At 47.8% G+C, this 25,525-nt stretch overlaps 1 pseudogene; it reads left to right on the forward strand.

The window, feature by feature from the left end:
• The first annotated feature begins 305 nt into the window (after nucleotides 1–305).
• On the forward strand, nucleotides 306–23,946 carry LOC147980010 (uncharacterized; annotated as a pseudogene).
• Nucleotides 23,947–25,525: the final 1,579 nt, after the last annotated feature.

Here is a 25,525-nt window from a genome sequence, read left to right on the forward strand (position 1 = left end):
AGATAGATTTACACATGCAAACACTTAGGTTGACTTGACGAGCCTAGCATGTGTATAGACATGGCCTCGGAACACAGAAGACCGAAAGGTCGAGCATGAGTCGTATAGAAGATACGATCAACATGAAGATGTTCACCGACGTTGACTAGTCCGTCTCACGTGATGATCGGACACGGATCATGTTATACTTAGATGACTAGAAGAGGGATGTCTATCTAAGTGGGAGTTCATTGAATAATTTGATTAGATGAACTTAATTATCATGAACTTAGTCTAAAATCTTTACAATATGTCTTATAGATCAAATGGCCAACGTTGTCCTCAACTTCAACGCGTTCCTAGAGAAAACCAAGCTGAAAGACGATGGCAGCAACTATACGGACTGGGTCCGGAACCTGAGGATCATCCTCATAGCTGCCAAGAAAGATTATGTCCTACAAGCACCGCTAGGTGATCCACCCGTCCCACAGAACCAAGACGTTATGAACGCTTGGCAGACACGTGCTGATGACTACTCCCTCGTTCAGTGCGGCATGCTTTACAGCTTAGAGCCGGCGCTCCAAAAGCGTTTTGAGAGACATGGAGCATATGAGATGTTCGAAAAGCTGAAAATGCTTTTTCAAGCTCATTCCCGAATCGAGAGATATGAGGTCTCCGACAAGTTCTTCAGCTGTAAGATGGAGGAAAATAGTTCTTTTAGTGAGCACATACTCACTATGTCTGGGTTACATAACCGCTTGACTCAGCTGGGAGTTAATCTCCCGGATGACGCGGTCATTGACAGAATGCTCTAGTCGCTTCCACCAAGCTACAAGAGCTTTGTGATGAACTTCAATATGCAGGGGATGCAAAAGACCATTCCTGAGGTATTTGCAATGCTAAAATCAGCAGAGGTAGAAGTCAAGAAGGAACATCAAGTGTTGATGGTAAATAAAACCACTAAGTTCAAGAAGGGCAAGGGTAAAAAGAACTCCAAGAAGGACGGCAAGGAAGTTGCCGCGCCTGGCAAGAAAGCTGCTGGGAAGAAGCCAAAGAATGGACCCAAGCCCGAGACTGAGTGCTTTTATTGCAAGGGAAGTGGTCACTGGAAGCGGAACTGCCCCAAATACTTAGCGGACAAGAAGGCCGGCAAAACAAAAGGTATATGTGATATACATGTAATTGATGTGTACCTTACCAGTACTCATAGTAGCTCTTGGGTATTTGATACCGGTGCAGTTGATCACATTTGTAACTCAAAGCAGGAGCTGCGGAATAAGCGGAGACTGGCGAAGGACGAGGTGACGATGCGCATCGGGAATGGTTCCAAGGTCGATGTGATCGCCGTCGGCATGCTGCCTCTACATTTACCTACGGGATTAGTTTTAAACCTCAATAATTGTTATTTAGTGCCAGCTTTGAGCATGAACATTGTATCGAGATCTCGTTTAATTCGAGATGGCTACTCATTTAAATCCGAGAATAATGGTTGTTCCATTTATATGAGAGATAAGTTTTATGGTCATGCTCCTATGGTGAATGGTTTATTCTTAATGAATCTCGAGTGTAATGCTACACATATTCATAGTGTGAGTACCAAAAGATGTAAGGTTGATAATGATAGTCCCACATACTTGTGGCACTGCCGCCTTGGTCACATAGGTGTCAAACGCATGAAGAAGCTCCATGCAGATGGACTTTTAGAGTCTCTTGATTATGAATCATTTGACACGTGCGAACCATGCCTCATGGGTAAAATGACCAAGACTCCGTTCTCAGGAACAATGGAGCGAGCAACCAACTTATTGGAAATCATACATACTGATGTGTGCGGTCCAATGAGTGTTGAGGCTCGCGGTGGCTATCGTTATGTTCTCACCCTCACTGATGACTTGAGTAGATATGGGTATGTCTACTTAATGAAACACAAGTCTGAAACCTTTGAAAAGTTCAAGGAATTTTAGAGTGAATTTGAGAATCAACGTGACAGGAAAATCAAGTTTCTACGATCAGATCGTGGAGGAGAATACTTGAGTCACGAATTTGGCACACACTTAAGAAAATGTGGAATAGTTTCACAACTCACGCCGCCTGGAACACCTCAGCGTAATGGTGTGTCCGAACGTCGTAATCGCACTCTATTAGATATGGTGCGATCTATGATGTCTCTTACCGATTTACCGCTATCTTTTTGGGGCTATGCTTTAGAGACTGCCGCATTCACTTTAAATAGGGCTCCGTCGGAATTCGTTGAGACGACACCGTTTGAATTATGGTTTGGTAAGAAACCTAAGTTGTCGTTTCTAAAAGTCTGGGGATGCGATGCTTATGTCAAGAAACTTCAACCTGAAAAGCTCGAACCCAAGTCAGAAAAATGCGTCTTCATAGGATACCCTAAAGAAACTGTTGGGTATACCTTCTACCTCAGATCCGAAGGCAATATCTTTGTTGCCAAGAATGGATCCTTTCTAGAGAAGGAGTTTCTCTCGAAAGAAGTAAGTGGGAGGAAAGTAGAACTTGATGAAGTATTACCTCTTGAACCGGAAAATGGCGCAACTCAAGAAAATGTTCCTGAGGTGCCTGCACCGACTAGAGAGGAAGTTAATGATAATGATCAAGATACTTCTGATCAAGCTCCTACTGAAATTCGAAGGTCCACAAGGACACGTTCCGCACCAGAGTGGTACGGCAACCCTGTCTTGGAAATCATGTTGTTAGACAACGGTGAACCTTCGAACTATGAAGAAGCGATGGCGGGCCCGGATTCCGACAAATGGCTAGAAGCCATGAAATCTGAGATAGGATCCATCTATGAAAACGAAGTATGGACTTTGACTGACTTGCCCGTTGAACGGTGAGCCATAGAAAATAAATGGATCTTTAAGAAGAAGACAGACACGGATGGTAATGTGACCATCTATAAAGCTCGGCTTGTCGCTAAGGGTTATCGACAAGTTCAAGGGGTTTACTACGATGAGACTTCCTCACCGGTAGCGAAGCTAAAGTCCGTCCGAATCATGTTAGCAATTGCCGCATTCTACGATTATGAGATATGGCAAATGGACGTCAAAACGGCATTCCTTAATGGTTTCCTTAAGGAAGAATTGTATATGATGCAGCCGGAAGGTTTTGTCGATCCTAAGAATGCTGACAAGGTGTGGAAGCTCCAACGCTCGATTTATGGGCTGGTGCAAGCATCTCGGAGTTGGAACATTCGCTTTGATGAGATGATCAAAGCGTTTGGGTTTACGCAGACTTATGGAGAAGCCTGCGTTTACAAGAAAGTGAGTGGGAGCTCTGTAGCATTTCTCATATTATATGTAGATGACATACTTTTGATGGGAAATGATATTGAACTCTTGGACAGCATCAAGGCCTACTTGAATAAGAGTTTTTCAATGAAGGACCTTGGTGAAGCTGCTTATATATTAGGCATCAAGATCTATAGAGATAGATCAAGACGCCTCATAGGTCTTTCACAAAGCACATACCTTGATAAGATATTGAAGAAGTTCAATATGGATCAATCTAAGAAGGGGTTCTTGCCTGTGTTACAAGGTATGAAATTGAGCTCAGCTCAATGTCCGACCACGGCAGAAGATATAGAAGAGATGAGTGTCATCCCCTATGCCTCAGCCATAGGTTCTATTATGTATGCCATGCTGTGTACCAGACCTGATGTAAACCTTGCCGTAAGTTTGGTAGGAAGTTACCAAAGTAATCCCGGCAAGGAACACTGGACAGCGGTCAATAATATCCTGAAGTACCTGAAAAGGACTAAGGAAATGTTTCTCGTTTATGGAGGTGACGAAGAGCTCGTCGTAAAGGGTTACGTCGACGCTAGCTTCGACACAGATCTGGATGACTCTAAGTCACAGACCGGATACGTGTATATTTTGAATGGTGGGGCAGTAATCTGGTGTAGTTGCAAGCAGAGCGTCGTGGCGGGATCTACATGTGAAGCGGAGTACATGGCAGCCTCGGAGGCAGCACATGAAGCAATATGGGTGAAGGAGTTCATCACCGACCTAGGAGTCATACCCAATGCGTCGGGGCCAATCAAACTCTTATGTGACAACACTGGAGCTATTGCACTTGCCAAGGAGCCCAGGTTTCACAAGAAGACAAGGCACATCAAGCGTCGCTTCAACTCCATTCGTGAAAATGTTCAAGATCGAGACATAGATATTTGTAAAGTGCATACGGACCTGAATGTAGCAGATCCGTTGACTAAACCTCTCCCTAGGGCAAAACATGATCAACACCAGAATTCCATGGGTGTTCGATTCATCACAATGTAACTAGATTATTGACTCTAGTGCAAGTGGGAGACTGTTGGAAATATGCCCTAGAGGCAATAATAAACGCATTATTATTATATTTTCTTGTTCATGATAATTGTCTTTATTCATGCTATAATTGTGTTATCCAGAAATCGTAATACATGTGTGAATAACAGACACCAACATGTCCCTAGTAAGCCTTTAGTTGACTAGCTCGTTGATCAACAGATAGTCATGGTTTCCTGACTATGGACATTGGATGTCATTGATAACGAGATCACATCGTTAGGAGAATGATGTGATGGACAAGACCCAATCCTAAACATAGCTTAAAGATCGTATAGTTCGTTTGCTAGAGTTTTTCCAATGTCAAAGTATCTTTTCCTTAGACCATGAGATCGTGTAACTCCCGGATACCGTAGGAGTGCTTTGGGTATACCAAACGTCACAACGTAACTGGGTGACTATAAAGGTAGACTACGGGTATCTCTGAAAGTGTCTGTTGGGTTGACACGGATCAAGACTGGGATTTGTCACTCTGTATGACGGAGAGGTATCACTGGGCCCACTCGGTAATGCATCATCATAATGAGCTCAAAGTGACCAAGTGTCTGGTCACGGGATCATGCATTACGGTACGAGTAAAGTGACTTGCCGGTAACGAGATTGAACGAGGTATTGGGATACCGACGATCGAATCTCGGGCAAGTAACATATCGATTGACAAAGGGAATTGTATACGGGGTTGCTTGAATCCTCGACATCGTGGTTCATCCGATGAGATCATCATGGAGTATGTGGGAGCCAACATGGGTATCCAGATCCCGCTGTTGGTTATTGACCGGAGAGTCGTCTCGGTCATGTCTACATATCTCCCGAACCCGTAGGGTCTACACACTTAAGGTTCGGTGACGCTAGGGTTGTAGGGATATGTATATGCAGTAACCCGAATGTTGTTCGGAGTCCCGGATGAGATCCCGGATGTCACGAGGAGTTCCGGAATGGTCCGGAGGTAAAGAATTATATATAGGAAGTGCTGTTTCGGCCATCGGGACAAGTTTCGGGGTCACTGGTATTGTACCGGGACCACCGGAAGGGTCCCGGGGGTCCACCGGGTGGGTCCACCTGCCCCGGGGGCCACATGGGCTGTAAGGGGGTGCGCCTTGGCCTACATGGGCCAAGGGCACCAGCCCCAAGGGGCCCATGCGCCTAGGGTTTCCAAAGGGGAAGAGTCCCACAAGTGGAAGGCACCCCTAGGTGCCTTGGGGGGAAGGAAACCTCCCTTGGCCGCCGCCCCCCTAGGAGATTGGATCTCCTAGGGCCGGCGCCCCCCCTAGGCCCTCCTATATATAGTGGGGGAAGGAGGGCTTTTTCATCCATGCCTTTGGTTGCCTCCTTCTCCCTCTCCAACACCTCCTCCTCCATAGCGCTTGGTGAAGCCCTGACGGAGTACTGCAGCTCCATCACCACCACGCCGTCGTGCTGCTGCTGCAGCCATCTTCCTCAACCTATCCTTCCCTCTTGCTGGATCAAGAAGAAGGAGACGTTACGCTGACCGTACGTGTGTTGAACACGGAGGCGCCGTCCGTTCGGTGCTAGGATCTCCGGTGATTTGGATCACGTCGTGTTCGACTACCTCATCCCCGTTCTTTGAACGCTTCCGCTCGCGATCTACAAAGGTATGTAGATGCATCCGATCACTCATTGCTAGATGAACTCATAGATGGATCTTGGTGAAACCGAAGAAAAAATTTTGTTTTCTGCAACGTTCCCCAACACCCCCTCCACCAGGTCGTCGCGGTCGTCCTGGGTGATTGTCAAGCGGATCCAGTCGCCCTGGATCCAGCCCGGCGACAGGCCGGATCTCGACGAGGATCCGCCCCGACTGGTCCGCTTGCCCTTCGCCTTCGCGGCCGCCTTCTTCGCGTGCTCCAGCGCCACCATGTTCTCTTCCCCCATGGCGACGGGTCGAGCTCGAGCGAGAGTCCGGCGACAAGAGCGAAAGCGAGCGTGGCGGAGAGATTGGGAGAAGAAGAAGAGAGAATGGGAGCGCACAGGGCAGAGGCCTGGTCCGGGACCTTTTATAAGGTCGTCCCCCGAGTGACTGACTGGTGGACCCACGCGATCTAAACAAATCCCGCAACAGTCACGCACGCAGTACGTGGCGAAAAAGGTGGCACGGGGATCGAGGAGACTTGCCTAATCCGTCCCGATAACCTTGGTTCCGTCCGTCTGGCGCACTTCCCAAAATTCGAATCCCGCGAAATCCGCGGAGAGCAAAGCAACTTGTCAGACTGAAGACAAACATACTCTACATCATCATTCGGAATTCTACCATGAAAATTCACTCGACAAAAACCAAGAATGGACCAAGGCGATTGAGAAAGGAGTCGACGTCGTCACCTCAACTCATTGTTCCAGAACAAGATATACTCATAGCACAAAGAATGGGTCGGAAGTGTTCCCAACTCCTTCCTCACTCAAACCCTGATCCATTCGGGGGCTAATGATGAAGCTATGTACCTAGGGTAGGGTCAAGGATCTGTCCAACATACCCTCCCCAAGGACATCTCTACAAAGAATCAGAAGCAGTCGAAGAGAAACCATCATCCACTCGACCATGAACATGTGCTCACTCGACCACCTTGAAGACACTCGACCACCAGAAGATGAGAAACCCTCCACTCTGCAACGGTCAAGACTTAAACCATAGCTTTATGGGCATTTACAACACTTTACTGCAGACGTTACCAGTAACGCCCCTCCTTTATGAGCATTGAACCTTGTATAATGGAGGGGAGCTGGGGTCCTGGCGTACTCTATATAAGCCACCCCCTCCTTTGGGACAAGGGTTCGCACTTTCTGTAATTCACACACATATATTCAGTCGACCGCCTCTGGGCTCCGAGACGTAGGGCTGTTACTTCCTCCGAGAAGGGCCTGAACTCGTAAAACTCGTGTGTACAACTCCTCCATAGCTAGGATCTTGCCTCTAGATTCCTACCCCCCTATTCTACTGTCAGTCTTAGAACCACGACACATAGCACTATAGGTGGAATAGAATGGTGGTTGTGGAAAAGACAAAAAAAGAAAAGATAGTCTCACATCAACTAGGCGTATCAATGGGCTATGGAGATGCCCATCAATAGATATCAATGTGAGTGAGTAGGGATTGCCATGCAACGGATGCACTAGAGCTATAAGTATATGAAAGCTCAAACTGAAACTAAGTGGGTGTGCATCCAACTTGCTTGCTCATGAAGACCTAGGGCATTTGAGGAAGCCCATCGTTGGAATATACAAGCCAAGTTCTATAATGAAAATTCCCACTAGTATATGAAAGTGATACCTCAAGAGACTCTCTATATGAAGAAAATGGTGTTACTCTGAAGCACAAGTGTGGTAAAAGGATAGTAACATTGCCCCTTCTCTCTTTTTCTCTCATTTTTTGTAGGCTTTTTTGGCCTCTCTCTTTTTTTGAGGGCTTCTTTGGACACTTTGATTTTGATAACCTCACATGGGACAATGTTCTAATAATGATGATCATCACACTTTTATTTACTTACAACTCAATATTACAACTCGATATCTAGAACAAAGATATGACTCTATATGAATTCCTCCGGCGGTGTACCGGGATGTGCAATGATCTAGCATAGCAATCACATCAAAAAAACGGACAAGCCATGAAAACATCATGCTAGCTACCTTACGATCATGCAAAGCAATATGACAATGAATTCTCAAGTCATGTATATGATGACGATGAAAGTTGCATGGCAATATATCTCAGAATGACTATGGAAATGCCATGATAGGTAGGTATGGTGGATGTTTTGAGGAAGGTATATGGTGGGTTTTGTAGGGGAACGTAGTGATTTCAAAAAAAATTCTACGCACATGCAAGATCATGGTGATGCATAGCAACAAGAGAGGAGAGTGTTTTCTACGTACCCTCGTAGACCGAAAGCGGAAGCATTAGCACAACGCGGTTGATGTAGTCGTACGTCTTCACGGCCCGACCGATCAAGCACCGAAACTACGGCACCTTGTAAGTGCATCTAGTGCCACCCCTAGTTGGTTTTGGAGTATTGACGACAAACCTAGTTGAGGGACTAATGTGTTTGTGAGAATTGCAGGAAAACACAGGTAGAAGTCCCTCATTGATTCGGTTTTACTACCAGAGATGACCCCTAAAAATGTATGAAGACATTGAAGACAAAGGTGGTATATGAAGATATTCACATTGAAGACTATGAAAAAAGAAGACACGTTATGAAGCCTATGGAACTCGAAGACTTAGATCTTTCGTAGTTCTTTTTATTTTGTGTTGAGTCATAGGAACCACCGTACTATTAAGTGGGGTCCAGGAGAACCAGTCAGAATGACTGAAGTGATGCCTAAATCAAAAACCTATGTCTTCGAGCGAAGACAATGAGAGCGAATCTTGTCCAGAGCCGGAGAAGTTAGCTTTGCTTGTAGCCCAAGTAAAGTTGCCATGAGAGTTCGAAATCTGACCGTTGAGACACGTGTCAGTTCCTTAGTGACCCAGGGTCATTTCGGACAAATCAGGTCGGGTTGCCAAGTGGCTATAAATAGCCCACCCCCACAACCATAAACGGTTGGCTGCTCAGATTTCAGTGCACGGCTTTTGTCGTTTGAGAGCAACCCACCTCGAAGCCTTTGAGAGAAAAATTCCTAGTGAGGAGAAAAGCCCTAACCACCCAAAGCCAGAGTAAATTGGGCATCACTTAAGTCTTCGTGTCTGTGTGATCTGAAGACTTATTACACTTGAGGACTGTCAATCCTCCAGACGGTTAGGCGTCATGTTCAGAGCATCCAAGAGACATTGTGGATTGCCAGTGAACGAAGTCTGTGAAGGTTTGGGAGTCTACCTTGAAGACTTACCAGAGTGATTGGGCGAGGACTAAGTGACCTTATCTCAAAGAGAATTGTGAAGCCATTGCATGCTTGCTTTATCTTTTGTCTTCACAACATGAATGTATGATCTGTTTGGCTTCATAACTTCTTCCTACCTGATCCTTATTACACTGAAGCTGTTTGTCATTGTGCTTTCACTCTATTGAATACATGACCATGGCTGGCCTAGTGTAATCTAACTTCCGCTGCATAGTAATAGGCATAATCTTCACTGTTTGTCTTCATAACTCTCACGTTTTGAAGACTTTCATAAAAATCGCCTATTCACCCCCCCTCTAGTCGATATAACGCACTTTCACACCTCCGAGTTCTAGCACACCTTCAGCTCGATGACGATCCCCGGACTCCGATCCAGTAGAATGTCGGGGAAGAGTTCCATCAGCATGACGGCATGGTGACGATCTTGATGTTCTACCGTCGCAGGGCTTCGCCTAAGCACCGCTACAACATTATCGAGGATTATGTGGAAGGGGGCACCGCACACGGCTAAGAGATCAATGATCAATTGTTGTGTCTTTGGGGTGCCCCCTGCACCCGTATATAAAGGAGCAAGGGAGGAGGAGGCCAGCCCTAGGAGGGGGCGCGCCAAGTGTGGAGTCCTACTAGGACTCCCTAGTCCTCCTACTAGGACTCCCTAGTCCTAGTAGGATTCCACCTCCCATGTGGAATAGGAAAAGAGAAAGGGAAAAGGAGAAGGAAGGAAGGGGGCGCCCCCCTTCCCTAGTCCAATTCGGACTAGACCAAGGGGAGGGGAGTGGCCACCCTTGATGCCCTTTTCCTTCTTTCCCGTATGGCCCAATAAGGCCCAATACGTATTCCCGTAACTCCCGTACTCCGAAAAATACCCGAATCACTCGGAACCTTTCCGATGTCCGAATATAGTCGTCCAATATATCGATCTTTACGTCTCGACCATTTCGAGACTCCTCGTCATGTCCCCGATCTCATCCAGGACCCCGTACTCCTTCGGTACAGCAAAACTCATAAACTGATAATATAACCGTCATCGAAACCTTAAGCGTGCGGACCCTACGGGTTCGAGAACAATGTAGACATGACCGAGACACGTCTTTGGTCAATAACCAATAGCGGAACCTGGATGCTCATATTGGCTCCCACATATTGTACGAAGATCTTTATCGGTCAGACCGCATAACAACATACGTTGTTCCCTTTGTCATCGGTATGTTACTTGCCCGAGATTCGATCGTCGGTATCTCAATACCTAGTTCAATCTCGTTACCGGCAAGTCTCTTTACTCATTCCGTAATACATCATCCTGCAACTAACTCATTACTTGCAATGCTTGCAAGGCTTAAGTGATTTGCATTACCGAGAGGGCCCAGAGATACATCTCCGACAATCGGAGTGACAAATCCTAATCTCGAAATACGCCAACCCAACAAGTACCTTCGGAGACACCTGTAGAGCACCTTTATAATCACCCAGTTACGTTGTGACGTTTGGTGGCACACAAAGTGTTCCTCCGGTAAACGGGAGTTGCATAATCTCATAGTCATAGGAACATGAATAAGTCATGAAGAAAGCAATAGCAACAAACTAAACGATCAAGTGCTATGCTAACGGAATGGGTCAAGTCAATCTCATCATTCTCCTAATGATGTGATCCCGTTAATCAAATGACAACTCATGTCTATGGTTAGGAAACATAACCATCTTTGATCAACGAGATAGTCAAGTAGAGGCATACTAGTGACATTCTGTTTGTCTATGTATTCACACATGTATTATGTTTCCGGTTAATACAATTCTAGCATGAATAATAAACATTTATCATCAAGGTAAAAAAATAAACATTTATCATGATATAAGGAAATAAATAATAACTTTATTATTGCCTCTAGGGCATATTTCCTTCTGTCTCCCACTTGCACTAGAGTCAATAATCTAGTTCACATCGCCATGTGATTTACCATAAATAGTTCACATCACCATGTGATTAACACCCATAGTTCACATCAACATGTGACCAACACCCAAAGGGTTTACTAGAGTCAATAATCTAGTTCACATCACTATGTGATTAACACCCAAAGAGTACTGAGGTGTGATCATGTTTTGCTTGTGAGAGAAGTTTAGTCAACGGGTCTGCCACATTAAAATCCGTAAGTATTTTGCAAATTTCTATGTCAACAATGCTCTGCACGGAGCTATTCTAGCTAATTGCTCCCACTTTGAATATGTATCCAGATTGAGATTTAGAGTCATCTGGACCAGTGTCAAAATTTGCATCGACGTAACCCTTTACGACGAACCTTTTTGTCACCTCCATAATCGAGAAACATATCCTTATTCTACTAAGGATAATTTGACCAATGTCCAGTGATCTACTCCTAGATCACTATTGTACTCCTTTGCCAAACTCAGGGCAGGGTATACAATAGGTCTGGTACACAGCATCGCATACTTTATAGAACCTATGGCTGAGGCATAGGGAATGACTTTCATTCTCTTTCTATCTTCTACCGTGGTCGGGTTTTGAGTCTTACTCAACTTCACACCTTGTAACACAGGCAAGAACTCCTTTTTGATTGTTCCATTTTGAACTACTTCAAAATCTTGTCAAGGTATGTACTCATTGAAAAAACTTATCAAGCATATTGATCTATCTCTATAGATCTTGATGATCAATATGTAAGCAGCTTCACCAAGGTCTTTCTTTCAAAAAATCCTTTCAAACATTCCTTTATGCTTTGCGGAATAATTCCACATTATCTCCGATCAACAATATGTCTTTCACATGTAGTTATCAGAAATGCTGTAGTGCTCCCACTCACTTTCTTGTAAATACAGGCTTCACCGCAAGTCTGTATAAAACTATATGCTTTGATCAACTTATCAAAGCGTATATTACAACTCCGAGATGCTTGCACTAGTCCATAGATGGATCGCTGGAGCTTGCATATTTTGTTAGTACCTTTAGGATTGACAAAACCTTCTGGTTGCATCATATACAACTCTTCTTTAATAAATCCATTAAGGAATGCAGTTTTGTTTATCCATTTGCCAGATTTCATAAAATGCGACAATTGCTAACATGATTCAGACAGACTTAAGCATAGATACGAGTGAGAAACTCTCATCGTAGTCAACACCTTGAACTTGTCGAAAACCTTTTTGCAACAATTCTAGCTTTGTAGACAGTAACACTACTATCAGCGTCCGTCTTCCTCTTGAAGATCCATTTAATCTCAATGGCTCGCCGATCATTGGGCAACTCAATCAAAGTCCATACTTTGTTCTCATACATGGATCTCATCTCAGATTTCATGGCATTAAGCCATTTCACGGAATCTGGGCTCATCATCGCTTCCTCATAGTTCGTAGGCTCGTTACGGTCAAGTAACATGACCTCCAGAACAGCATTACCGTACCACTCTGGTGCGGATCTCACTCTGGTTTACCTACGAGGTTCGGTAGTAACTTGATCTGAAGTTACATGATCATCATCATTAGCTTCCTCACCAATCGGTGTAGTAGTCACAGGAACAAATTTCTGTGATGAACTACTTTCCAATAAGGGAGCAGGCACAGTTACCTCATCAAGTTCTACTTTCCTCCCACTCACTTCTTTTGAGAGAAACTCCTTTTCTAGAAAGGATCCATTCAAAGCAACGAATATATTGCCTTCGGATCTGTGATAGAAGGTGTATCCAACATTTTCTTTTGGTTATCCTATGAAGACGCACTTCTCCGATTTGGGTTAGAGCTTATCAGGTTGAAACTTTTTCACATAAGCATTGCAACCTCAAATTTTAAGAAACGACAGCTATGGTTTCTTGCCAAACCATAGTTCATACGGTTTCGTCTCAATGGATTTAGATGGTGCCCTATTTAACGTGAATGCAGTTGTCTCTAATGCATAACCCCAAAACGATAGTGGTAGATCGGTAAGAGACATCATAAAAAGTAGGGGTTGTTTAGATAATGAAACAATAAAGTAAATATAGCGAGTGTGGAAAAGTGGTGGTAGGAGTTGTGAAATTGCCCCTAAGCAATTGACTACTTTACTAGACCGATAGCAAGTATTATGTGGGAGAGGCCACTGCTAGCATGTCATTCCCGACTTGGAATTCTATGCACTTATGATTGGAACTATTAGCAGGCATCCGTAACTAATAATGTTCATTAAGGTAAAACCCAACCATAGCATTAAGATATATTGGTCCCCCTTCAATCCCGTATGCATCAATTTCTATGCTAGGTTGAAGCTTCTATCACTCTTGCCCTCCAATACATAGTCCTATCAACATACAACTAACCCTAGGGTGTGATCCACGTGCGCAATCATATGATGGGCACCAAAGGACAGCAACATAACCACTAGCAAATTAAATCAATCATAGCAATTCATCAACCACCGATAGGACAATGAAAATCTACTCAGACATCATAGGATGGCAACACATCATTGGATAATAATATTTATGTATAGTTCCCTTTGTTTCTTTTGTTTTTTTCTTGGTCTTTTCTTCTTCTTAGCTGTAGGTTAGACTTCTTTTTTGGGTAGTTTCTTTTCTGTTCTTCTTTTTCTTTTTGTTTGGGCTTATCTCAAGCCCACCAGACTTCTATTGTTTGTTTTTTTCTTTTAATAAAAGTTGAAGTGGGGTGTTTACCCTACTGTTTATAGTCAAAAATAATAATATGAAGCATAAAGCACCATGTTCAAGTAGAGGGTACAGCAGGTTGCGGGAGAGTGGACCGCTGTAGATAGAGGGGGGAAGGTGATGGAGATGTTGGTGAAGATGGTGGAGGTGTTGGTGTAGATCGCGGTGATGATGATGGCCCCCGGCGGCACTCCGGTGCCATCGGAAGCGAGGGGGAGAGAGCCCCCTCCTTCTTCTTCTTCCTTGACCTCCTCCCAAGATGGGAGAAGGGTTTCCCCTCTGGTCCATGGCCTCCATGGCACGGGAGTGGCGAGAGCCCCTCCGAGATTGGATATGTCTCGCTGTCTCTCTCTGTTTCTGCGTTCCCTCCTGGCTCTGTTTCACCGTTTCGTGTATATATGGAGATCCGTAACTCCGATTGGCCTGAAACCTTCGCCGTGATTTTTTTTTGAAAATTAGCTTTCTTGCGGCAAAAGAAGAGCATCAACCGCCTTACGGGTGGCTCACGAGGGTAGGAGCGCGCCCCCTGCCTCGTGACCACCTCGGGCACCATCTCGCATGGATTTTTCTTCCGGAATTTTCCAAATATTCCAAAAAGTATCTCCGTCCGTTTTTATCCCGTTTGGACTCCGTTTGATATAGATATTCTGTGAAACCAAAAACATGCAGCACACAGGAACTGGCACTGGACACTGGATCAATATGTTAGTCCCAAAAATAGTATAAAAAGTTGCCAAAAGTATATGAAAGTTGTAGAATATTGGCATGGAACAATCAAAAATTATAGATACGACGGAGACGTATCAGCATCCTCATACATGGACGGCTTTGAGGATTGTGTGTGTGGCGAGGATGAAGGGTGCGGCCGCTCGGGCGCACCATTAATATGGAGTAGTGGGAGTTGTGGGAGAGAGGCGGGCGGCGGTCAAACCGATGGCTCGCCTCCCGATGAGCCTGCGCACCGGACTGCTGGCATGCCTACCAAAGTTTCACACAGCTACTCGCACACCTCCCGATGACACTATGTAGCGAGCACACCTCCGTCAATTCACACACCTTCACGCACACCTCCCGGCCTGCCTGCGCGGCGGACTGCTCGCATGCGTCCCGTCAACTCATGCCTGCTCGCACGGCACACGGGTCGCGCGGCGACACGTATATTGTTTTTGTATTTGGATGATTAATGTTGCCGCTTTATTGCTTAACCGAAGCATGGCACATATCCATTCTTGGTCTAACGCTCACGGTTTGAATAAATAATCCGTTTGGGATATTGGTTCCCCATTATTAAAAATCCCCCATTTGTAATTAGATAAAGATTACAACAAAACTGGTCTCAAATTTGACAAAAAAGTACAATGCCACTTTGTATTGGTGTCCATATGACAACAGGATAAGTTTCATGAACTTCGAATAAGTTTTGGATGTATTAGAATTTAAAAATCAAGATTCTCAATGTTTGAAATTTGTTGCACGGGGAGTAAACATGCACCCAGTGAGACACATGTGTTTTTGCAATCCATTTAGGTGCACTGTCACATGTGCATGTAGCTCAAATTTCATTTTTGCACATTTTACCCATAGAAAATCAATCAATTAATGTACTAAAATGTCTTAATTATCTTTGTGATTTTTTTGAAATTAAAACATCCCTCCTTTGGTAACATATGTTCACCGCGGGATAATTAATTTAACGTGCTTCATAGTTGCAGTGAATTCGCGGTGTGTGTGTGTGGGGGGGGTGGCGGGTGGCTCGCAGTACACTACGAGTTGTGAGACACCGCGTGGGTTGGCCGTTTTGTTAGGCAGACCGGTGCCACATCAGAGTCGTGAATTCGTTATTTAAAACAGTACACAACCCTTTTCATACATACATGTTTTGGCCACATGCAGTCGATGGTTGACCTACACGACACTCGATACTCGCGTGTGACACTTTCGGTGGGCCCGCGAGGTCGTTGTCCATCACTTTGATGAACATCCAGCAGTGAGGTTAATTTGACCAGGAAGGTAGCATATATACTACACGTACGCGCCCGTAAACAAGTACACCTTACTCAGTGTTGGGACTTTTCGGTTTCTGAGGCACGTACCACATCAAAATTGTGAAATTGGCTATTCAAACATCACACAACACCTCTTTGGGCCACATGCATGCACGCGGTGGTTATCCTAGCTAGGACACTCACATGTGACGCTTCCATCTATGGGCCCACGAGGCCATTGTCGATGCATGCATGAATCACTTTGACCTACATCGGAAGAGGTTAATTAATTTCACCATCAATGAGGATTCTTTTGGATTGTACATATTACGGTAGGAGCATATAGTATGCGGTGAAGAGGGGGGAAGGGGACCATCATATGTAGTACGCTTCATGAACCTCGCTTTGTATGGGTGCATGGTTTACAATTTTTGAGGCATGTGGCACATCAAAGTTGTGCATTTTAGGTATTCAACGCATATATGTTTGGCCCACATGCAAAGCGGTGGTGGTTGTCCTCTCGCACCCACTTAAGCGGTTATCAGCGATATTGACGCTTTCCATATGTGGGCCCGCTTGGTCCATCACTACTTTTTGCCTGACAACACAACAGATGTTAATTTGACTTACGAGGGGATTATTTTTTTGCTTGTAATACGGTATATATAGGTCATGCTATGGGATGACATGCATGATACAGTTTGAGCACTCACACATGCATGTGTACGCATGAATCCGTCCCATCGAGTCGAAGTGCCTAGTACAACAACACATCATGAACTAATCTCGCTCTATGTGGGGAGCTAGTGTATGATTTTGACGCACGCGCCACATCAATGTTGTGAAATGGTATTCAAACATGCATGCACCATCACCTCCATACATATGCATGTAGCGGTTGCCTTCGAACGGTACACTCCCTCGCGTGGTTATCGGTGACAAGCCCACATATTCATGGGCCCGCGTGGATATCCATGATCACCTTAACCAACAACAAGATAGGTTACCATGGCAGATTCTTCATTTGGTTCGTGTTATCGTAGTATAGGTGATGGTGAGATTCAGACCTAATTAAGTTTGAGCGCATATACTATGCATGCATGCATGAATCCCTGTCGTTGGCCTGAAGTGTGGTGTAACATACATATGCATCATCAACCTAACCCTCACTCAGTGTGGGGATTTCTAGTTCGAAATCATGGTGCCACGTCAAAGTTGTTCTATTGTTACTCAAAAACACACCTCTGCATACATATGTTTGGGCCACACGCATGCAGTGGTTGCCTTCGGGGACTAGCTACTTGCGTGATTATTGGCGAGCTAGCCCATCTCCGGGGTCGCATGGATGGCCATCACTTTTACCAACAAGAAGAGAGAGGTTGTACGACCAAGGTTGATTATTCTTGGTCTGCTTTACGATCCATCTTGGTGAGAGATGGCTCTCTGGCCCTGTAACACCCTCGATGCGACTATATCTCCCACGTGTCGAGGCACGACTTAGAGGCATAATCGCATTGAAGGCATATGTCGCAAGTGGGGTAATCTTCACACCACCCATGTAATATAATAAGGGAAAAAGATACATAGTTGGCTTACTATCGCCACTTCACACAATTACATGAATAAAGCATTACATCATCCAGATACAATCAAGGTCCGACTACGGAACCACAATAAAAGAAGAAACCCAAATGCAACAAAGGTCCCCGATCGACCCCAACTGGGCTCCACTACTGATCAACTAGAACGGAACAACACAAAGGACAAGATCGTCAACGAGCTCCTCCTAAGCTTGGTTGCGTCATCTGCACGGACTCATCGGCACCTGCAAGCTGGTTTTGAAGTAACTGTGAGCCACGGGGACTCAGCAATCTCGCACCCTCGCGATCAAGACTATTTAAGCTTATGGGTAAGGTAAATGGATGAGGAGTAGCTGCAGCAAGCGACTAGCATATATGGTGGCTAACATACGCAAATGAGAGCGAGAAGAGAAGGCAAAGCACGGTCGATAAAAGTATGATCAAGAAGTGATCCTATAGCAACCTACGCCAAGCATAACTCCAACAACCATGTTCACTTCCCGGACTCCGCCGGAAAGAGACCATCATGGTTACACACGCGGTTGATTCTTTTTAATTAAGGTCAACTTCAGGTTTTCTACAACCGGACGTTAACAAATCCCATCTGCCCATAACCACGGGCACGACTTTCGAAAGTTCAAATCCCTGTAGGGGAGTCCCAACTTAGCCCATCACAAGCTCTCACGGTCAACGAAGGAATAGACCTCCACCCGAGACGTTCCGATCAGACTCGGTATCCCGGTACAACAAGACATTTCGACAGGGTAAAACTAAACCAGCAACACCGCCCGAATGTGCCGACAAATCCCGATAGGAGCTGCACATATCTCTTTCTCAGGGCACACTCAGATGAGTCATCCTACGAGTAAAACCAACCCTCAAGTTGCCCCGAGGTGGCCCCGCAGTCTACTCGGTCGGACCAACACTCAGCGGAGCACTGGCCCGGGGGGGGGGGGGTTAAAATAAAGATGACCCTTGAGTCTGTAGAACCCAAGGGAAAGAAAAGGCTAGGTGGCGAATGGTAAAACCAATGTTGGGCATTGCTGGAAGAGCTTTACTTAAGGCAAACTATCAAGGGGTTCCCATTATAGCCTAACCGCGTAAGGGACGCAAAATCCGGGAACATAACACCGATATGACGGAAACTAGGGCGGCTAGAGTGGAACAAAACACCAGGCATAGGGCCGAGCCTTCCACCCTTTACCAAGTATATAGATGCATTAATTAAATAAGATAATATAATGATATCCCAACAAGTAAAAAAAAGATGTTCCAACAAGGAACGGCCTCCAATCTTCACCTGCAACTAGCAATGCTATAAGAGGGGGCTGAGCAAAGCGGTAACATAGCCAATCAACAGTTTGCTAGGACATGGTGGGTTAGAGGTTTGACATGGCAATTTGGGAGGCTTGAAAGCAAGTGGTAGGCATCGCAGCAATGGCATAGCAAAAGAGCGAGCAAACTAGCATAGCAAAGATAGTAGTGATTTCGAGGGTATGATCATCTTGCCTGCAAAGCTGTCAGAGTTGACTGGATCCTCGAAAGCAAACTCAACGGGCTCCTCGTTAGCGAACTCGTCTCCCGGCTCTACCCAAACAAGACAATCAAGCAACAAGGATACAATCAACCACGTGCAAGACCAAGCAATAAGATGAAATGATGATATGCTATGTGGGATGCGATGCGGGATGCAAAATGCAAGATATGACAGGAAATGCATGAACCTGGCCTCAACTTGGAATTCCAAGGGTGCCACTGAAAGATGAGATGAAATCGCTTGAAAACGATATAAAGAACGCCGGAATCGAAGTTACGGTTTGGAAATGGCAAGCGATTCAAAAATGACACCGGTCTGCGATTTACAGCAAGTAGGCATCTAAATGCAATGAGATGAACATGCTACAACACCCAAACAAGACAAAAAAATACATGGCAGGGAAGCATACAAGATGCTTAACAAAAGTCTAGCACTGAGCTACGGCCAAATCATCCCTTAACAGGTTCAAACAAGCATGGCAAAAACGCAAATGGTAAACAGATCTCAGACTTAGTGAAATTAACACTTGTCTGGAATTTCAGATCATATAGCCCTCTTCGGAGCAACAAAACAACATGCTACAGGACCTGAACATGACAAAGAAAGACATGGCATGGAGCTACTCAACAAGATTAACAAAAGTCCCTTAGTGACCTTGAGCCAAAAGGGATCAGAAAATATACTAACAAGCACACGAACATAGCAAAAACATAATCAGTTTTCAGACTTAGTGAAAACTAGGACATGCTGAAACATAACTCACGAAGGCATGTTTACGAGCTCGATGCACTCACCACGGTGAAAGTCATGGAAATACAATCATACATCCCTTAAGAAGGCACAAAATTTAATCTAGACATGGCAAGAACAATGGCACAGCATGCACGGATCAACTATAATAACACCGGCAAAATCGCAAACAAGTTGACGATCTGCCCAGACTCGCAACGAAGCAAAAGTAGAGCTCGATTGACTCAAGCTAGGGTGCTCCATAATTGCAAACAAAGACATGGATGGATAGAGCACTACAAGATTAACAAAACTCCCTTACTGATCATCCTCAAAAGAGGCACGGATCACTAGGAAACAACATGAACATATGGCATCATGAGATAAACAATCCCAGGACTTGGTGAAATCACTAAGTCCCTGAAAACAGAATTAGCAAGTGCACCACTTTGCAAGCTTCCACAAGTCACCACACACATCCTAAAAATACATGGGTTGCACCTCTGGAGAGATGACAAAACCCTTAACAAAACATATGAAGAACTCACGGGCATATCATGCACACATTAATCATGGCAAAAATGACAAAAGTGCTAAACGGAGTAGCAGATCTGACAATTAACTCAAGTAGCCTTCTTCTAACAGCATTTCGGGCATCAAGATGCACTCAAATGAAAATGATGCAATGGAATGAAATGATGTACTCATCGAGACGAACATTTTGATATACTATATGTCCAAAACAGAGCTACGGATGCGGAGATATAGCAGGTGCAAGAATGCAAAAAAATTAGGGCTCCAGATCCAGCGCGGATGTCGAGGTTCGCCGGAGTCTCGCCGGGATCACTGTAGCAGCAGAGAGGGAGTTCGCTGGAGCGGCTCCGGCCGGTGGAGAACGGCGCGGGGCGGCACGGGGACCGAGGCGGTGGTGGTGGCAGGGCGCCGGGCGGCGGAGCCGGGTGCGCCGGCTCGGGGCGGCGATGGCGTGCGGCGGCGCCGGCCACCGGAGCCGAGGGAGGCGGCGGCGTGGAGCGCTGGGAGCTGGGAGGCGCGGGCAGCGGCGAACGGGCCCGCGGGGGCCCCGCGTGGGCAGGGCGGGCCTCGGGCGGCGGCGGCGAAGCGGTCCCGCCCCGGGGACAGGTGGCAGCGCGCGATTGGGCGCGGGACGGGGCGGACATGTCCGGGCGAGAGGGTGGACGTGTCCGTCGGCGGGAGGATGAAGAAGCTAGGGTTTCATCCGCGAAAATTTCGGGGGTGGCCACATATTTATAGGTAGAGGGAGCTAGGAAAGTCCAAATGAGGTGTGGTTTTCGGCCACGCGATTGTGATCGAACGCTCTAGAACATGGAGCAGAGTTTGGTGGGTTTTGGGCCAACTTGGAGGGGTGTTGGGCTGCAACACACACGAGGCCTTTTCGGTCCCTCGGTTAACCGTTGGAGTATCAAACGAAGTCCAAATGATACGAAACTTGACAGACGGTCTACCGGTAGTAAACCAAGGCCGCATGACAAGTCTCGGTCCAATCCGGAAATGTTTAACCCCCACACATGAAAGAAAGGTAGAAATGACCACCGGAGGAGAACGAAGCGCCGGAATGCAAAACGGACAACGGGGAAAATGCTCGGATGCATGAGACGAGCACGTATGCGAATGAAATGCACATGATGACATGATATGCAATGCATGACACGCAAGCAATGACAAGGCAACAACAGCGAATAACTAGACGACACCTGGCACATCGGTCTCGGGGCGTTACAGGCCCGCCGACTGAAAGTGTGTGTGTGGGGGGGGGGGCTGCTACTTCGCACTTTGCTAGGTGAACCTTGGTTGGGGGGACATGCATTCATAGCTTAGGATTCCCTTTGTGGCGACACGAGGGGGGTGCTGCTAGCTGCTACTTTGCCCTTTGCTAGGTGAATGTCAGTTGGGGGGTGACATGCATTACAAGCTTAGGATTCCCTTCGTGCCGACACGAGGGAGGGGGGGCTGCTAGCTACTTCGCGCTTTGGTAGGTGAACCTCGGTTGGGGGGCATGCATTCATAGCCTAGGATTCCCTTCGTGCTGACACGAGGGAGGGGGGGTTGCTAGCTACTTCACACTTTGCTAGGTGAACCTCGGTTGGGGGGCATTGTCAGATTTCGAGTTCCGGCAAAATCCTCAAGGTTCGAACTCTGGGGTGTGCACGAAGATCTCTCCCTCCCACTAGCTCATGCTCTCGCAACGATCTCAAACCCTAGCTCGCCGAACCCGAAGAACAAGGGACACAAGAGTTTATTCTGGCTCGGGCCACCGATGTGCTGTAATACCTTACTCCAGTGTGGTGCGGTGGATTGCCTTGTAGACCGAGGATGAACAAGTACAGGGGAAGAACTACCTCCCGAGGAGAGGTGTTCTTGAGCTCGGTGAGCTCGTGTGGCTGAGGATGATCTGAATGATCTATCCCAGATGAGCCGATCCCGCACTACGGTGGTGGCTAGTCCTATTTATAGAGGCCCTGGTCCTCTTCCCAAATATTAGGTGGGAAGGGATCCCACGACGGACAATTTGAAGGGGGACAGCTAGTACAAGCTATCCTAACAAAATATTAGGCGGGAAGTCCTATTTATAGAGGCCCTGGTCCTCTTCCCAAATATTAGGCGGGAAGGGATCCCACGACGGACAATTTGAAGGGGGACAGCTAGTACAAGCTATCCTAACAAAAGGTGGTCTTTGCCTGCCAAAGGCTCTGGTGGTGACGCCGTCGTGGGCTCCGTGATGACCTCCGTCCTGCCATCCTGCTGGTCTTGGTCTTGTTGCACCGATATGGAAACCTTTGCCTGATGCCTTGGGACTCCTCGCCTGCGCCTGCTCCTTTAGCACCAAAGAGATAACTAGCGCTATGCGCCTGCCTGGCACCCGTCTGGCCTTGGTCGTCATGGCTCACGTCATGGGAACCTCACGAGGTGCCCTTCACCTTGATCTCTCCGCTCCTCACGAGCCAGCCTAGTGAGGCTTCCCCTAAGGAGGTCTTGTGTTGTCCGCCTCGCGAGGCTTGGCTCCTCACGAGGGTCTTGAGTGTTTGCTGGTGAAGATGGGTTGTACCAGGCCGCTAGAGGAGCCACGCCATGGGCCGCAGGCAGGCAAGTCTAGGGACCCCCGCTCCCAGAACACCGACGGTAGCCCCCCGGGCCCAAGGCACGCTCGGACTTGGCTTCGAGACAAAGCCAAGGAACAAGTGCAGAGCGCCACGGGCCCCAATTTCCTGCAGCCTTGATTGACGTGTGGCGACTGATGGGACATGGGCGTCTCCGCTCCCCACACTGCCTCGGCTACTGCCCGACTTGACGAGTCGCTGGTGCAGGCAGAAAAGCCATCATTACATGTGATCGTGGGGGTCGTCGGTTGGCCTTCTCCCGCTAGTCTCTTCCCGTTCCGCTTACTTCTTCTTCCTCGCTTCACTGCTAGCAACGACATCCATGGCACCGATGGAGAAGGGAAAGGCTCGCCAAGAGGGGCCTGGTTCTCCTCCGCCCAAGAGGGGGCGTGGTCGCCCTCGCAAGCACGCCTCGACCCTCGCTACGGCTTGCCGTGGTTGAGGACAGATCTTTCCGGGGTCCAGTGCCGCTCCGGGCGTCCAAGGCGACGTTTCTCCTCCCGGTGGAAGTAGCTTGGGGCCTTGCGGTCCTGTCGATGAGGGAAGGCGCGCCGTGGTCGCCAGGCCTCCCCGACCACGCTTCCACTCTGCGGAGGTGATGCCAGAGTTTGTTGTGTTGTCGGAGAACCCGACCGGCACCCGGCTCCAGCTTCTGCACTTCTTTGCCGGAGAGCTGGCGGCTTCGGGTCCCGGCGGCCTCTGGCTACAGGCGGACGACTGTTGTAGCCAGGCCTCGTGGGTCACGGTGGAGATCTCCGCCACGGGCAACGTAGCCCTAGCCCGCGGCTGGCAGACGTTCGCCCGCGCGCACGGCCTGGGCAGGCGGTGCACCCTCCACTTCAAGTACGACGGCGCAGCGACCCTCTTCGTGAGGGTGTTCGGGGAAGACAGTCGCCGTGCTGGATGCTGTCCTGAAGACGACGACGGTGGCGAGGTGCTTGGCCTTGGCGATGGCCGCGACGAGCACGAGGGCGACCTTCCCCTTAGCGACGACCGCGGTTCGCCCGGCTATGGCAGCTCCTCCTCCGACGAAAGCTCCAGCAGCGGCGGCTACGACGAGCCGCCACGCCGTCGGGCCCGCTTCGAGGATGGTGGCGGGTCATCCCACCGTCGCACCCCGGTGAAGTGCAGGGAAGGCTCTGGCTGAGTCCGGGCCGACCCTCATGGGTATCCGCGTCGTAGGAGACGCTTTTGCTTGTCCTCTTCTTCCCTTTCCCCTGCATTGCCAGAAACGAATTCGGGCCCTGCGAGGGCGTGTAATGAACCATGGTGCTTATGTTGCTTTTATGGTGCGTTTATTGTTTCCGGGTTGTGTCGTGAGATCTATGCCTTATACGGGTGTAGAGGGGGTAACTTAGCTCGATGCGTCCGGGACAGCTTTGACCTCATGAGGGCGCGTGTCTCTGGGCACCTGGTGGGGCTTCCCCGCTGTTGATTTGGGTGACATCACGAAGCTGCAAAAATTCGTTAAGAAATCAAGAGCCTTTCTTGCGCAAAGCCTCAGGTATGGGCTGGTTATGGCCAAACGCACCGCGTCCCGGTACCCGTGGGGCATGGACTAAAAGGGGGATGCGCTGACCACAAGCTCAGACGAGGACGCCCCTTGGAGACCAGGGAAGTGCGCACACACGTACTGCCTGTCTAGCCCCCCTCGCGAGGCGTGCGAGGGAGAGAGCCGAGCAACTGCTGCCTTCCCTGGAGAAGAAACATAGGAAAATGGGCATCGCCAGAACTCCAAATTCCATTAAAGGCAAAGGGGCAAGCCAACTTCAGAAAGCAAATGAACAGCCGCGCCCGGCACCTAGTCTAGTCTTCTCACCAGCGCGGAGCTATAAGTGCTACTACTAGGACGTGGGAGGGAGCCCCCGAGGCACGAGGGTGGCACTCCTGAGACTCCGGGGCATGTAGAACCCCGCTCATTATTACGTGAGAGTGTCACGAGCGGAGACCTTCATAGGCACTGGGCCTTGCTTCATGGCAGCATTCCTCCCCCATCACAAGGTCCATCCCCTGCACGGCGTCCTGCTGCATCTCATCAAACGCCAGGACCCGCGTGGAGCGATGCCTGACCTTGTGAGGGAGAACCGCTTATGCTCCGTAGACAAGGAAGAAAGGGGTCTCGCCTATTGTCTTGGTGGCGGTGGTGCGGACGGACCACGACACAGACTAGAGCTCGTCGTGCCAGCCCCTGCCGCAGGCCTCGAGCTTTTTCTTGAACGTCCTGGGCTTGAGGACTCTCAGGACCTCCGCATTGGCGTGTTCGGCTTGGCCATTGCTCCTGGGGTGTGCAACCGAAGCGTACCAGATCTGTGTTCCAAGGTTAGCACAATATGTCTTGAAGAGATTGCTAGTGAACTACGAACCGTTGTCGGTGATGATGCAGTTAGGGACCCCGAACCGGCTCACGAGGCCCTTGATGAACTTAACTGCAGACCCAGCCGGGATGGTGCGAACAACCTCCACCTCTGCCCATTTGGTGAACTTGTTGATGGCGATGTAGAGGTAGCGGTAGCCCCCAGACACTCGAGGGAACGGGCCTAGGATATCCAGCCCCCAGACCGCAAATGGCCACGAGAGTGGGATGGTCTGGAGGCCCTGGGCTGGCTGATGGATCTGGTTGGCGTGGAATTGGAAGGCCTCGCAGGACTTTACCAGCTCGGTCACGTCATTGAGTGTCGTGGGCCAGTAGAACCCGCTGCAGAACGCCTTGCCGACCAGGGTACGCG

The sequence above is a fragment of the Triticum urartu genome, chromosome 3A (genome assembly GCF_056163025.1).
Source record: "Triticum urartu cultivar PI428250 chromosome 3A, HENAU_Tu73, whole genome shotgun sequence".
NCBI lineage: Eukaryota > Viridiplantae > Streptophyta > Magnoliopsida > Poales > Poaceae > Triticum > Triticum urartu.